Here is a 14,736-nt window from a genome sequence, read left to right on the forward strand (position 1 = left end):
CAGCCAAACCCAGCTCTTCCAGAATTAGGGCATTTCTCTCCCAGCTGTTCAGAATGATACTGCAAGAAGATCACCCCTAGCTGCCCCCCATTTCGAGGAATTTCCAATGATAAAAAACTTGCCTGATTCTAGGTCAGTCTGCATCCATGGGCAGCCAACATCCAATAATTAATCTACAGCCATGTTAAAAGGCTTCTTCGTCTTGTTTTAACTCAGAATAAATTTGAGCAGCTATCTCTCTCCAAGACACTACTTGGAGTCATTTGTGCCCGATGGGAAAGCATCACTGTGAAATCTGTAGAACACTCTGACATAGGTGTCTGATCTGTTCATTTGCATGTCAGGGTCCGCTGCAGAAAAACCCCAAATTCAACACTAGCGAATATATAGTGAGCCCACGTCCTGTGGTCTATGTAATGTGTGGCGCTTCCTAATAAGTAAAATAACTAAGAAGACGGTCAAGCAGATAAGGAGGTGGTGTGGTGTGTGTGTCCCAGGCTAAAAGGACACTGTTCTGAATTGGCCACAGATGGAAACCAACAGTCTGTGAGTCATGAGTGAGTTAGCACAAAGGAAAACTTGCAAAGCCACACTGACGTAATGCTACATTGGTGTCTGCTGTCCCCTGCCTAACCAAACATTATTAGGAAGCCTCATCTGTGACATGGGCTCTAAGAAAACAACAGGAGATGCATACAAAAGTCTGAGAAACCCCATAGTTGAAGAGACAAAGTCAAAGAGTCTGATGTCATGGCAAAAAAAAACCCTTCTCGCCAAGATCAGTGGAAATCATTGAAGTGCACCACTTGTGTTCCGAGTTGTGAAGAGGTAAAATATACGCAGCCTATCTGTTTATTTTAAACGAACAACAGCAAAACTCATGTACAATGTGTTTATCACATTCCTAACATCCATTTCTGCCTCAGAGCTTTCGTTGCTGTGATTAAACACTGTGAACAAGAGCAATGTGGGGAAGAGAGGGCTTGTTTGGTTTATCGGCTTAGAAATTATTACCCAGGGGAAGCCACGGCAGGAAGTAGAGGCAGGGACTGAAGCAGAGATCCCAGAGGCAGGCTCCTTACCATCCTGTTCTTCGTGGCTTGCTCAGTCTGTTTCTTCCACTGCTGAAGGCCATCTCCTAAGAAGGGACAGTGCCCACAGTGGGCTGCAGACTCCTATATCCACCACCAATCACAATGAATCGCTACAGTCTTACCTATAGACGCTGTGATGGAGGCATTTCCTCTCCTACACCCCCCATCCCCCCAGGAATTTTCGTAATTGATTTTTTTCTTCTTAGGTAACTCTAGCTTATGTCAAAATAACAAAAAAAAATAAAAACCCATAAAATCAGATGTGTTTAAATGTTCACATGTCCAGCTTGTATGTGCCATAAAAGGCAAACATGAAGTTGTTAGGAGTCTCATGGATTTTCTGCAAATCAACATCTTAATTACTGACCCAAATTTTCTCTGTTGTCTAAAGTATAGCTGAATATCACAGGTAGACAAATACTGCTTTGAATTTTAAAATATAATCAAAACCTTTAGACTTGCTCCTAACTTAAATAACTACTAAAGATTAAATGAAAATGGTTCTCCTTTCAATAACTCCTTATTATAATGGGCTATTTAATAAAATAGAGAATGAATTATTTAACTGCCTGCTGTAAGAAATGTAAAATATCTGTGAATGGGTAACAAAATTGAGAAATACAATTAAAAATGTAAAATACAATATCCGGTTGGGGATTTAGCTCAGTGGTAGAGCACTTGCCTAGGAAGCGCAAGGCCCTGGGTTCGGTCCCCAGCTCCGAAAAAAAAAAAAAGAACCAAAAAAAAAAAAAGAAAGAGAGAGAGAGAGAGAGAGAGATTTAAAAGTGGAAAAGGGAAAAGAATTTGTAGAAATGGCTACAATGGTGGGAAATTGCAAGAGTCAAACAGTTTAAAATATTCATTCAGTTGTAAATCTCCCCCCTCTCCTAACCTTCAGTACAGTGCCTTGGTATGTGAGTTATGGGGATGTGGGGTGCTGTGGTGTGCATTTTAAAGAAGTGTTATGTGAGGTCTCGTGTAAAGGAAGAGTCAGTGGTTGGATGATAAACCCGAGCAATGACTCAGATCATATTTGATGCATTTATAAAAACCATGGTGAAACTCATCATACTGTAAAATTAACACGCACTAAGAATAAAATACTAAAATACATAACTAAACAAAAAACTCTTTAGTAATTTGCTGGCTTCATAGGGAGCCCCCTTGCATTTATGGAAATCTCCAATTTGGGGAGACAGCCTGACTTAGGCATAGTAAAATACCACCCAACATTTGGGGCTCCTTTCTGAGCATGTGCTGGTACACTTTAAATTTTAAAATTCATTGAATACCAGTTCCTATTAAATATAACTCTGGTATTTCCAAGGACACATTTGAACTTCAGTATGAGTCTTTCCATAAGGTCAGAAATCTGGGTTTTGCTGATTCAAACTTGGACTCCGAGCAGCACGGACAGCCTCTCCGTGTGCTCAAGCCCTTCACAGCAGCCACAGATCTTCATTAACTTCAGCTTCACAACCACCTTGGAAGCCCACATCCTACAGCGGTTCCCGTCTTCCAGAGGCCATTTTCATTCCAGTTCTTTACAAACATGTCAGTCATGATAAGCACAGACATTTACAACGAGGCACCTTCATTGATTCCAAAGCAGAGAGATTCTATCTCCATTGTTTTATGGACAAGAAACAAATCCCTGTTAGGAAAAGGATTTCTATGCCCTGACTCCTCCCAGCCTGCTTCTCTGCTAAGGGGTATCCATTCCTTGATTAATATTTCACAACTCCCTCCAAGTCTTCCTTAACTTCTAGAGATTTTTATCATCCTATCTTCTTTTTGAAAGTGGGTAACTCTTTAACTTCCTCTCACTGAAAAAAAATAATTTTCTTTAAAACAACAAACCCACTTTCTGTTTCAAAATTTGTTCACAGTTGCTGCACCACAAGGTCAGATTTCTAGAACACAGCAAAGGATGCTAATTTATCTTCTGCCTCCTGGAAACTTCTCAGGAAGGAAAATACTAAAGTATAATGGATAGAAAAGCATTAAAAAAAACTTGGTTTTCCATAAGCCCCTTTAATTTGTGAGTTTGCATTTTTTGAAAGCTATACCTAGCTCCTGTCGAAGATGCCTCGCTGGAAGTGTGTTGCCTTTCTGTTCTTGCCTGTTGAAGTAGCAATATGGCTGCATTTCTCATCACTGGGCTCTGAAACACATGCTGACTTCAAAGCTTAAATTGACATAGGTATAAATTGAGATGGTAAAGAGAAACCACACACATACACACACACACACACACACACACACAGAGAGAGAGAGAGAGAGAGAGAGAGAGAGAGAGAGAGAGAGAGAGAGAGAGAGAGAAACTGTTAAGTCTGCATTACTTCGGTCCAATTTGAATCTTTTTTAGAATAAAGGGAGTATGAATCATTTCCACTCAATATAGTACCCTTCCTAATTCTAACATTCCTTTCTAACACTTGATGTAGAACCTTCCAGAAGTTCCACGCGTGGGTTCTACAGTTTGCTTGCCTATTTAGAAGGCATGGTACCATGTTAGACCCAGTTTTATGCCGTCTTTTATTCGTATAAAAGGCTTGTTTGCCCCTAAGTCAGTACAAGTCTAGGTAATCATTTTCATTCATATTTTCTATACAAATGCCCATTTAGTAGCTCTTGGATTACTTGACTGTGGTACCCTTCAGATTATTAAATCAGTTAAGTTTAAAATACTTATTAAGGTATTAATAACCTTATTAAGAATATCTAGGAGGAGAAGAGTTTTGATTTCAGGTATTTTAAATTTATGGCTGTTTCGGTAATTATAATGATATATCTTGAGGATAGAGGCCCAAACACAAAATTATGTTTCCTATATACTTTTTGCTTTCAACCTGGGGAAAGTCCAAGCTCTATTTTAGCCTTCCTGCATTTTTTACATCAACGTGCTACATGGGCTTGTGATGCCATGTGGACATTCAAAAGGTTTTCTGTTTTGGAACATTTTGGATTTCAGATCTTTAGAGTAAGAATGTTTAACACCTATCTTTTTGCTTTTTAAATTTTTTTTATTATTCTCTTATATACTGCATCCTGACTGCAGATCCTTCTTCTCTTCCCTCCCCAGATTCCTCCCAATTTTCCTGCTCCCCCCATATCCCTCCTCCACCTTCCCTCAGAAAGATCAGGCCTCCCAGGAGACATCAACCAAACATGTCATACAGAGCTACAACAAGATCAGGCACACATATCCCCACATCCTGGACTAGGCAACCCAGTAGGAAGGAAAGGGTCCCTCAACCTGGAAGAGTCAGAGACAGCCGCTGCTCCCACTGTTAGGATTCCCACAAGAATACCAAGCTACTCGGCCATAGCATGTGTGCAGAGGACCCAGTACAAGATTTTACTACATCTACAAGCCTTTGCCTTTTCTTAATGCAAATTTCTAGAGGCAGAATCTGAAGGTTAAAGGCCAGTAACTCTATTTGAAGATTTAGTTGTACGATGTTTCCTTAAGGGCATCAAGCATATGCGCTCCATTGAAATATGCGAAATGTCAGTTTCCCTGTAGTTCTGAGAGCAGTTATTTAATAAAACAAAATTAACTACCATTTTAATTCACTATTTGGGGGTGGGGATGATTAACGTCACCCCAGCCACTGAGAGTAGAATACTCAATTGAATATGGCTTGGTGTAGAAAGACCAGTATGGGTAGAGAAGCTACAAGATGTCATAAAAAGCTACTGATTTTTAGAAACTTTTAAGTGGTTAAGTAATAACTGCATCCCTTCAGTGGCTTATTTTGATGCCACTCTCCTTTGTCTTTACATGCGTATTAATACTCTCCTCTAATGATTTAATTTTTTTACCTTGAGTTAAACAAAAAAAATCTAATTTTATCTTACACAAATAATTAGCCATGTTATCCATTGCTCATTTCCCTAAAAATCTCCTAACTCATTATTTATTATGTCTAAATCTCTAAACTTTGCTCCAGGCTTTTTCTTCTTCAGTCGCCTGATAAATCTAGAATCTATTCTGGTTAAACTTTCATGATATTCTCACATTTTAATACTTGCAATATTAATGGTCCCTACATCCTTATACTTTGCTGTGTTTTATTTTTTTAATTCTTTTCTGACTCGATAATCTAAGATATTTTGCATATTATATTGGAAGTAATATAAGAAGAATAACATTAAAACTGAATTAATGATTATCATTCCATTTGTTGATAAATTCTAAAACCCTTGACATTCTCAGAATATCCATTCACTTACAAGCTTATCACACAGTTAACTTTCTAATGTCCTTACCACAGGAAGAATCTATAAATGCTTTAAGAAAGGACTTGTATACATTTAAGAATTAAATACAACACCTGAAACTGGGCAAAGAGACTTGTTGTTGGTATTGTTCTCATATCAGTCAAGGGCAGAGCAGATGACAGTTCTTGTTAATCCTAGCTTGACGTATAGCATGATTGCCAGAGCTGTCTTATGCCTAGGACATCCAAAAACCTAATCAAATTCAGGCAGCACAGCACAGGAAGAGTAAGACAGAGGGAGACCTGTGGACTGCCATGCCACCCAGAGATCTACCCTCTAGCTCAAGGCACAGATGGACCATAGACACCCATGCTGCCGTGCCACACTGCTTGGAGGACGTTACTCAGAGGCCCGCTAGCCGTGGCCAGCATGCAGCAAGAGCCACCACAGTGTGTATGTGGTGGTAGATGGGACAGAAAGAAAATTGGAGCAGCTTGAGCATTACAAAGACTGACTGAACTGGAGACCGGAGAGTGAAAAGGAATCGCTTGTTGAGTGGCCAGCCACGCCACCTGGGGTGGTGGTGAGGTCACAACCCAAGCTGCAGCTGAGAGTCATGTCAGAGTCTGTGGCTATATAGACGCAGGTGTCAGTGTAGACACCCGTGGCTCATATTACCACTAGAGAACATGGGGATGTTCTTCGTCAGGGCACCCCCCAACCCCAGGAACCACATGGATGTCCAGGGGCAATGCGTAACTGTCCTCACCTCTCACCAGATGTGGTACTCCGGAGAGCTAGTTCCATATCTGACGTACTCTGGAGAGCAGGTCCTGGGCCTTCTTTGGGTAGCGCAGTGGATATAGCTGTGGTAGCAGAGGTATAGGTGAGCCTGCCCCGAGTGCATGAGTGTGGGAGAGCTAGCCCTGCCACTTGTCTATCATAGGTTGGCACGGGAGAAGAGGTAATGCCCAGCCCCTATATTCACCACTGGCAATCAGGAAAGTGGTCCACAGGGTCGTGAACTCAAGAGAGCAGCTATCCCTTCCCCTTAAGAGCTTCAACGGTCAGGAGAGCGGGCCCTGTACCATGTCTGAACAGCACAGCAAGGCTGGACCTGATGGCAGTTGCAGGTGAGCCAGCCCCAAGGGCAAGAGCCCTTGAGAGCTGGCCTTGGCACTCATGAGGTGACTCTGGCTCCTTGGATGGCAGCATTGGGTAGCCTAGCCAGGGCAGTGCTGAAGAGCTCCCCTAGTGGTAACCCGTAAGGTAGAGCCTGAGGGCTGTTCCTGCTCAACTACCATTCAGGCCCAGATTCTAGACTCTGAGTTAGCCCACCCCAAAATCTGTATCATCTGCAAATGGTTGAGATGCATGAAAGGGCCAGTCCTGCTATTCCAAAGCTGCAGGCTCTCCACCGCAGAGAGTGACAACAGGACAACCAAGAGGAGCCCCAATGATATTGTTGGTGTCACAGAAGCCAGGGATAGCAAACTAGGCCAAAGACTCATTGCAATGAACATTTACAAGTGAAGATCTGTGGGACACACTGTGACATACTACAGCTTCCACAATGAGATGTTTTCTATGCTTTGTTTTCATTGTTGTTATCATCGTCGTTGGTGCTGATTGTGGTGGTGGTCGTCGTGGTAGGGGTAGTGGTGGTGTGTGTGCGGGAATGCGTGCGTGCGTATGTGCGTGCGTGCGTATGTGCGTGCGTGCGTGAGTGCGTGCGTATGTGCATGCGTGAGTGCGTGTGTGGGTGCGTGCATGGGTGTGTGTGTGTGTGTGTGTGTGTGTGTGTGTGTGTGTGTGTGTGCTATTTGGGGGGAGAGGTTTTAAGGGAGATGGGTGGACATGAGGAGAAAGAGAAATAAGCAGGACTGGGATGCACGATCTGAAACCCACAAAGAATCAATTTAAACTTTAAAAAAAGAATTAAATACGTTTTACTGAATAGAAGTTGAAGGTTAGAGGTAGAAGATTTACCTAGTATATATGAGACCACAGTCAGGAAAAAAATACCAAAGTTCAAAAGGAAGAACTTCTGTGGAAGCATAAAAATACCATATAAAAAAATCTAGCCATTTGTTTCCTAACATGTGTCTTAAATTTCTGTCAGGAATTGGAGTTTTAATAGTATATTAATTTTGGTATGATATTTAATAACAAGAATTTCTGTGATTAATAATTCAGGGGTATATTATCAATTGAAAACTCTGAACATGATGGGTGCGTATCCACATGTACAGTACTAGAGAGAATAAAGCAAGAAGAATAGGAACCGGAGACTCCGATGTGTTAGCTTTAAGACCAGCATAGGATACATAGAGCATAGAGCACCTTGTCTCACAAATATGCTATGTACGCCATGTACTTCAGACACAGTCTGGAGGCTCCTGAGCTGCTCCTGACTTCAATTCCTTCTGCCTGAACACTGCTTTTCACGGTATCAGAAGACGCCGTGCGAGCTTCCAAAGCAATGAAGAGCCTAACTTAGCTGTGAAACTCATGATCCACAATGATCAGCACGACAAGGTAACTTCACTATTGAACCAGCATAATCTCTTACTACAACCAAATATCTGGCCCAATACCCACAGTTTAGTGTCATCCTAACTCTTCATCAAGAAAACTTCTCTTTCCCAAAGAACAGTGACCTTTACAGAAAACCACAACCAATGAACATGCAGAAACGTGGAGCCCAGTGCCGATGGGTACCAAAAACTACTACGTCTAAGGCTCAGAAAACATTGCAGAAGGGGGTGGGGGGCAGAAAGACTGTGAGAGCCAGAGGATTGGGAAATTTACTGAGGCTCTGTCTCATAAGAATGGCAGAAGCTAAATCCATAAAATCTCACCAAAATGGCTGCCTAAACATGAGCTGAACAAGGACTACAGTGGCAGAAATGCAGAAGTGGGTGAGGGAACCGTGATCAGTTCTCAGTACTACACAAAGGACGACAGGCAACTGAGGAATGCTGGGAATGGGAGAATTAGTCTTCGGCGGGGAAAAGTACACTAACTAGTAACTAGTACAAATGATCAGCCCTGAAAACAAACATATGTTATGTTTGCAGACTAAGCAGGCTGTATTTTAGGAAATTTATGTATATACTTAAACATATATGAATGTAATAACCATAAATGACAAAGAGGTCATAGATTTGAAAGAGAAAAGGGAGAGGTATATGGGAAGTTTTGGAGGAAAGAAATAGAAGGGGGAAGTAGTGTAATTATATTATAATCGCAAAATAAAAGAAAAAGTACATAAAAATAAAAAAATTTAAAGGTCATATAAAATACCACATTTGAACATATTTGAGGACAGCAGGATTTTGAGCTCCTCTGATTTCTTACTTAGGGTTTAGTATTATTAGTACAAGAAGTTCAATAAGAAAGCTATTCCTCAACAACCTTCCAGCTTTATTCTAAGCACAGGCTTAGATGAAATTTAGCCTAAATGCCTATTAAAAGAATAATGGGAAGACAGAAGGATCATTTTAAAAGGTGCAGGTGGAGATTCAGAGTCATCTGTTTTAAAATTTATGAACAGCAGCAGTAATTTAACTTATGATGGGAACAATTTTATTCCCATTTCCACGAATGCTAATGTTCACATTTCAGTTATTACAATTAATCTGGCGCAATTATAGTATGTGAGCTTGTGTTCAACTGTACTGATTGATAATACCAACAAGCATTAAGTATAATTTTGTGATCTGTGACACTATACAGCTATTTGACATCTAACAGGGAAGGGTTGATAGGGTGCCCTTTTGACCCCCAAATGTAAATCCTAATAGGAACCCACAGTAAATGACAGTCTAAACATAATGTCATTCACTTATTAGAGAAATATGTATTGAGTCCATACATAGACCCATGCTTAGTGTAGTGACACTAATGTCTAATGGGGATTTCAACACAAAGAAACATTAGTGTTTTGCTGACCTTTTCTTGTGCAAAATTCTATGCACAAGACTATGTTAAAATATCTCATCATCATTATATAAAAAATGGTAAAGTACACTTACCAATGTTAATGACTAGACATCAAACAAAAGGTAAGTGCTGTAGCTTGTATAACATCTTTTTTCTTCTCAAGCACAGCACATAGTTCTTCCCACTATAATTATACTTGTAGTTACGGGTGGATTCGAGAAGCATAAATCATGCTTGTTCCTGCTGTCAGAGGCTTAACAAATAAATGAAATACTAAATATTTAAATGGCGTTTCATCCTAAAATATGTGGAAACCCACACAAGGAACATCTTTGTGAAGGTGGGGAGAAGCACAATTCAGTAATAAATGTAGTTTAAATAACTTCAGGTCCACTGTAATGGCATCAACTTACTATGGGCTAAAACCCATGAAATGGAAAGCCAAGAATAAATCTGTCTTTTTTTCTAGTGTTTCTCCCTTCTGATACTTGTCACAGTGATGAAATAGCTAAATAATATGTTCTTTATCATATCCTCGCTTATATAATTCATCAAAATCATATCTTCTTCATTTGGTATGTTTATGACTTATACCAGGAATTTGCATCTCTCTCCTTGTCCACCCTAATATATAATCTATTCCATTAATACCTAACATCTAGGCTATGGAAACAGCAACTGATCACTTTCCTGCTCTTCCTACCCACTGAGATCAAATATATACTGTAAGCAAATCAGCTCTCTCTCTCTCTCTCTCTCTCTCTCTCTCTCTCTCTCTCCCTCTGTCTCTCTCTCTCACCTTCTCTCTTTCTCTTTCTCACCTTCTCTCTCTCTTTCTATCACCTTCTCTCTCTTTCTTTCTCTCAACTTCTCTCTCTTTCTCTCTCTCTCACCTTCTCTCTCTCACCTTCTCTCTTTCACCTTCTCTCCCTCTCTCCCTTTCTCCCTCTCTCACTCACTCTCTCTTGCTCTCGCTCTCTTGCTCTCTTTCTCTGTCTCTGTCAGACACACACACACACACACACACACTCACACACACACACACACACACACACTTCATTTCTTATTTATCCTAAACTTTAACACTTCTGAAAGTGAGATTCATTCATTGATTCCCAGTCTCTCACATTCCAGTGGTTTTTAGAACAACATAAAAATTTTTTTAAAAAATCCCCTGTTTTGTATGTTTTGTATCCTTATCATCGATATAAAACAGCTGAATGTGTGGTCACCAATGTTTTCAGGGTTGGTGTGTTAATCCACATGACCAAGCTACCATATGTATCCTGAGCCAGCACAACATACCATGTTTGCCATGTACTTTACTTCATGTTACTTTTTTATTTTCAGGTTTGGGCAAACCGAATGCACAGGATATGCATTTAATTGGTTTAGGGTGGAATTAGGGCTGTTCCCAAAGGGTAGGGAAAAAAGGGTTTCTTTGGAAGGGAACTTTATTTGAAATCTCACTCCCAACAGTTACTAACTGGATACAAGAGTTATTATTCTGCTTCTCTTGGTCTGATTTGTCACACAGCAAACAAAGAATAATAAATACACACTTTCCAAGAGTATTAAGTGAGCAAAAGGAGAACTAAATCCCAAAAGAAGAATGTAGAGTAGAAATTAAAAACATTTTAATCCCTTTGTTCTTAAAGAGCCCAAACAACATTCTACATGAGGACTTATAGTCATATTTTTTCTCTTTAAAGCAATCTTTTATATATTGACTTTATTAACAAATAATACGTTCCAAAAGGTAATGGTTGATTTATCATAACCATACCTCAAAATAACGTCTTCTGTTTATAGCTCTGAGATTTCTTCTTATTAATTTGATAAGAACAGTAGTGTGGTGTTCCTCTCTAAGATACACACATACTGTGAAGCTGTTCTCATTTCATTTTTTGACTCCACTGGGAGCTGGTACTGCCACATTACCATGAGATTTCCCCGTGATTATTCTGAGGTAGATTGAGTTGCAACCTTACATGCTTCAGCAACTTTCCCCCTTAACTTCAATAATAGCATTTTCATGGCTCACCTTGGTTCTAAGGATGGAAAGTCATACTAATGGTACAGGAAGATAATACTATATGTTAAGACACGATAAAGTTCTTAAGGGAAGATTTTAAAAGCCCACTTTGAAGTGGTGGTCTCATTTGGCATGAAAGGTAACATGGTACAGGAACAGTTGGTAGATCGCCCCAGAGGCCATGGGAATTTGACTTCGGGGCTTCCTGAACTCTTCACTTTGTGGCTTTCTTCAAGGGTCTAATGATGTGTGAGCAATTACACCTTAATGATCCATAGAAAAAAATGACAGTCAACTAGAATGTCAAAGCACAGATTACTCAAGAGGGCTAATTGTTCAAAAATGATGAGATCAAGGCACAATATGGGTCCTCTTAGGAAACCAGGGAGCATTAATCAACAGAGAAATCAGAATCTACAAACCCCTTCGCATCTTAGCAGAAAGTGAAACTGGCTTGGTAAGTATCCAATTTTCTACTCAGAATTCATCTGTTTTGCAAAAATTCAATTTTGAACGCCAAACTGTGTATCAATTTGGGGAAAATACTGAACGAAGGTTTTTTATGCTGTATTTCCATGTGTCATTGCATTATTAGTATCATGATGACAGTTTCGAGTACTAAAAATGTTCAGAGAAAACAGAGAGGAAGCACGTGTGCTGTGAAAGCACAGGTGAAGGGCTATGTGCAGAAAAGAAGACATACCAAGCTGGGAGGCGTGGGTACACACAAGGCAATGGGAAAATAGAATGAATAAGATGTATACGTTAATGATGTACGTGTACAAAATTGTCATAATGAAGCCCTCTTACTTATTTATCTATGCTAGTGTGTGTGTTATGTATACATGTGTATGTATATGAATGTTTGTCTCTGTGTGTAAGCATCCATGCATGTTCATATGTGTGTGAATGCACATAGAAGCTGATGCAGGAAATCTTCCTCAAATATTTTCCACCTTACTCTTTGAGGCAGTGTCTCTCCATTGAACCAGAGCTCACCAACAGGACTGACCCAGATTACAAATTTTCCCTAGGAATATTTTTGCCTCAGCATTCTCTACATAAGTGGGCCACCCTAACCATTCAGCTTTTAATGGATCCTGGAGATTCAAACCCAGGTCCCCATTGTCAACTGCCCATGTTTCATTTTTCCGATGATCAATTTTATAGGATTAAATGACAATTTTATATTTGAAATCAATATATCCATACTTAGCCTCACTTTTCTTTCCCCACTCACAGGCCCTGACTCTCCATCTCCCATTAAACAACTCTGCAACTTTGAGGACCAAACTCTGAACACTCATTCCTTAGTCCTTCAAGACAAGCAGCATCCATTGACTTGCACATTAAGGACAATAAGTTATAGTAAGTGTTCTGGAAAGTTCAGGGAATGATCTACGGTACCTGTGCTTTGGGTTTTGAATGAGTTGATGACATTATTAAGCATGTAACAAGCAAATATACAGCAGAAGCTGTCTGGGGAGGATGCGTCGTCAGATGGAGTTCTGGGCTGAGCTTTCTCTCAACGAATGATCTTCAAGCTTCCTATTCTCACAGAGATCAACTTTATGCCAGGAGGATAGACAAAAGGGAATTCTATTGATAATGGTTCATATTCTCACTGCTGTCTAGAACATGGCGCTTTTATAATCATTGCTATTCTTCCGTGGCCCAAGGAGAGAGCTAGCCGGAGCCAGTACAGAGCAATCTGAACGAGACTAAGAAGGGGCATTTCATGTCAGAAGGCAACCTGATTGCACGCAATAATTTACCAATACACAACTGAGTTACACGTGATGATTTACTAATACACAACCTGGTTGCACGTAATGATTTACCAATACACATTACATTAAGAAAAGTCATCTTCAGCTATTATTCAAAACGTGAAAAATATAAAGTGTTCAGCAATCCTTTATGCTGACCTCATATGAACGGTAACAAATAAATTTCTGGGGAAAGTCTGAAATTTTTACAGCAGTAAAAATTAAAAACTTTTTACAGCAGTAAAAATTAAAAAATTTTTACATCATACAAATTGAAAAAAACATTTCAGAGGGAAGTTCTCATGGGACATAAGAATTCTGGTGAAAAACAAAAAACAAAATAAAACAACAACAACAACAACAGCAACAACACACACACACACACACACACACACACACACACACACACAATGAAGCACAGAGAGTTAACCAATCACCCAATGGGTAGACCAAGAAAGCACTTGGCCAAGTTCAAACTCCAACATGTGGTTTGTATTGAAGTCCAGCACTTAATGGCTTTCATACAAACAGGAAAAACTGAACAGCATTCTTATTCTTTGCCCTCAGAATTTAAATGTCAAGGGTGAAATGTAATACAGTGAATATTAAAATTATGTTCACATAAAAAAGAAATCCTTTGCTTTCCAGAGTTGTGAATGTGATACAAGACTCTAGCCAGAAACCACAAAAACAGGCAAGCATGCTCAGATGTTATTGAATTTAACCGTGCCAGTGACAGAAACAAACCTCACGTAATTTAAGATTGTGGTTCAGACATTATGCATTATTGATTAAAGAGGAGCATGTGGACTTACCGTGTCAAGCTCTCAAGTGAAAGGGTTGAACATGTGTTAAGAAGCTAAGGATAAGAACGAAACCATCTGATGTTTGCTTGAACATACATGGAAAGTAAGTAGAGTTGGTGGATGGGCAGGTGAGAAGACAGAGAAACAGGTATGGAATGATACAAACAGAAAGAACCCCAAGACCGGCAGCATCTGGCAAGAAGGAAGTTTTTGGGGTCCATCACACAACTTAATTTTCTACTAAGATTAAGAAATGGAAATTTCTGATTTTCTTTTAATAACCTCAAAATGTGGTGAGGCAACACATATGGATAAAAAGCCTTGCTTTCCTCCAAATGATAAGAGAATTGTTTTAATCCTTAAAAATGTCTCGGTGTCACTCTTAGAAGCCATAACATTTTCAATATCCTTGTCTTCTGGTAATTTCCAATAATGATAGATTTCCATCAAGATTTATACCTCTCAATCATTCAAAAAGACTGAATGAATTGACCTCTACATAGATTTTTTTCCCAAGTTTTTCTCTTAAAGCATATAAGGAAAAGCCAGTCATTTGGGATATGTTTTAAGTACTGAAGTGTAACCATCTCTTAACCTAGATTAGGAAAGAAACATTTTGGGAAATTAAAAACAAGGCAAAAATACGGAACTGTGAGACTTGCTTAGCAAATGATGAGCAGTCATTTATGTCTAGAGCACAATATTGAGAACCGTGAGAAGGATCCCAGTTAGAAGTGATGGTCAGATGGTTGGATTTGATTCATATGTAACAAAAAGGTATTAAATGTTTTAAACTAAAAGTCATGGCTAGACTTGGGGTATAGAAAAGTGAATATTGTAGCAATCAAGACTGTCAAGGA

General features: G+C 39.6%; 1 non-coding gene across 1 annotated transcript; it reads left to right on the top strand.

Moving 5' to 3' along the window:
• The first annotated feature begins 5,429 nt into the window (after window positions 1-5,429).
• On the top strand, window positions 5,430-5,569 carry LOC120095439 (small nucleolar RNA SNORA48). Its single transcript, XR_015632502.1, has one exon. It is a non-coding gene; the product is annotated as a small nucleolar RNA SNORA48 (small nucleolar RNA).
• Window positions 5,570-14,736: the final 9,167 nt, after the last annotated feature.

The sequence above is a fragment of the Rattus norvegicus genome, chromosome 10 (genome assembly GCF_021556685.1).
Source record: "Rattus norvegicus strain SHRSP/BbbUtx chromosome 10, alternate assembly SHRSP_T2T, whole genome shotgun sequence".
In the NCBI taxonomy this organism is placed as follows: domain Eukaryota; kingdom Metazoa; phylum Chordata; class Mammalia; order Rodentia; family Muridae; genus Rattus; species Rattus norvegicus.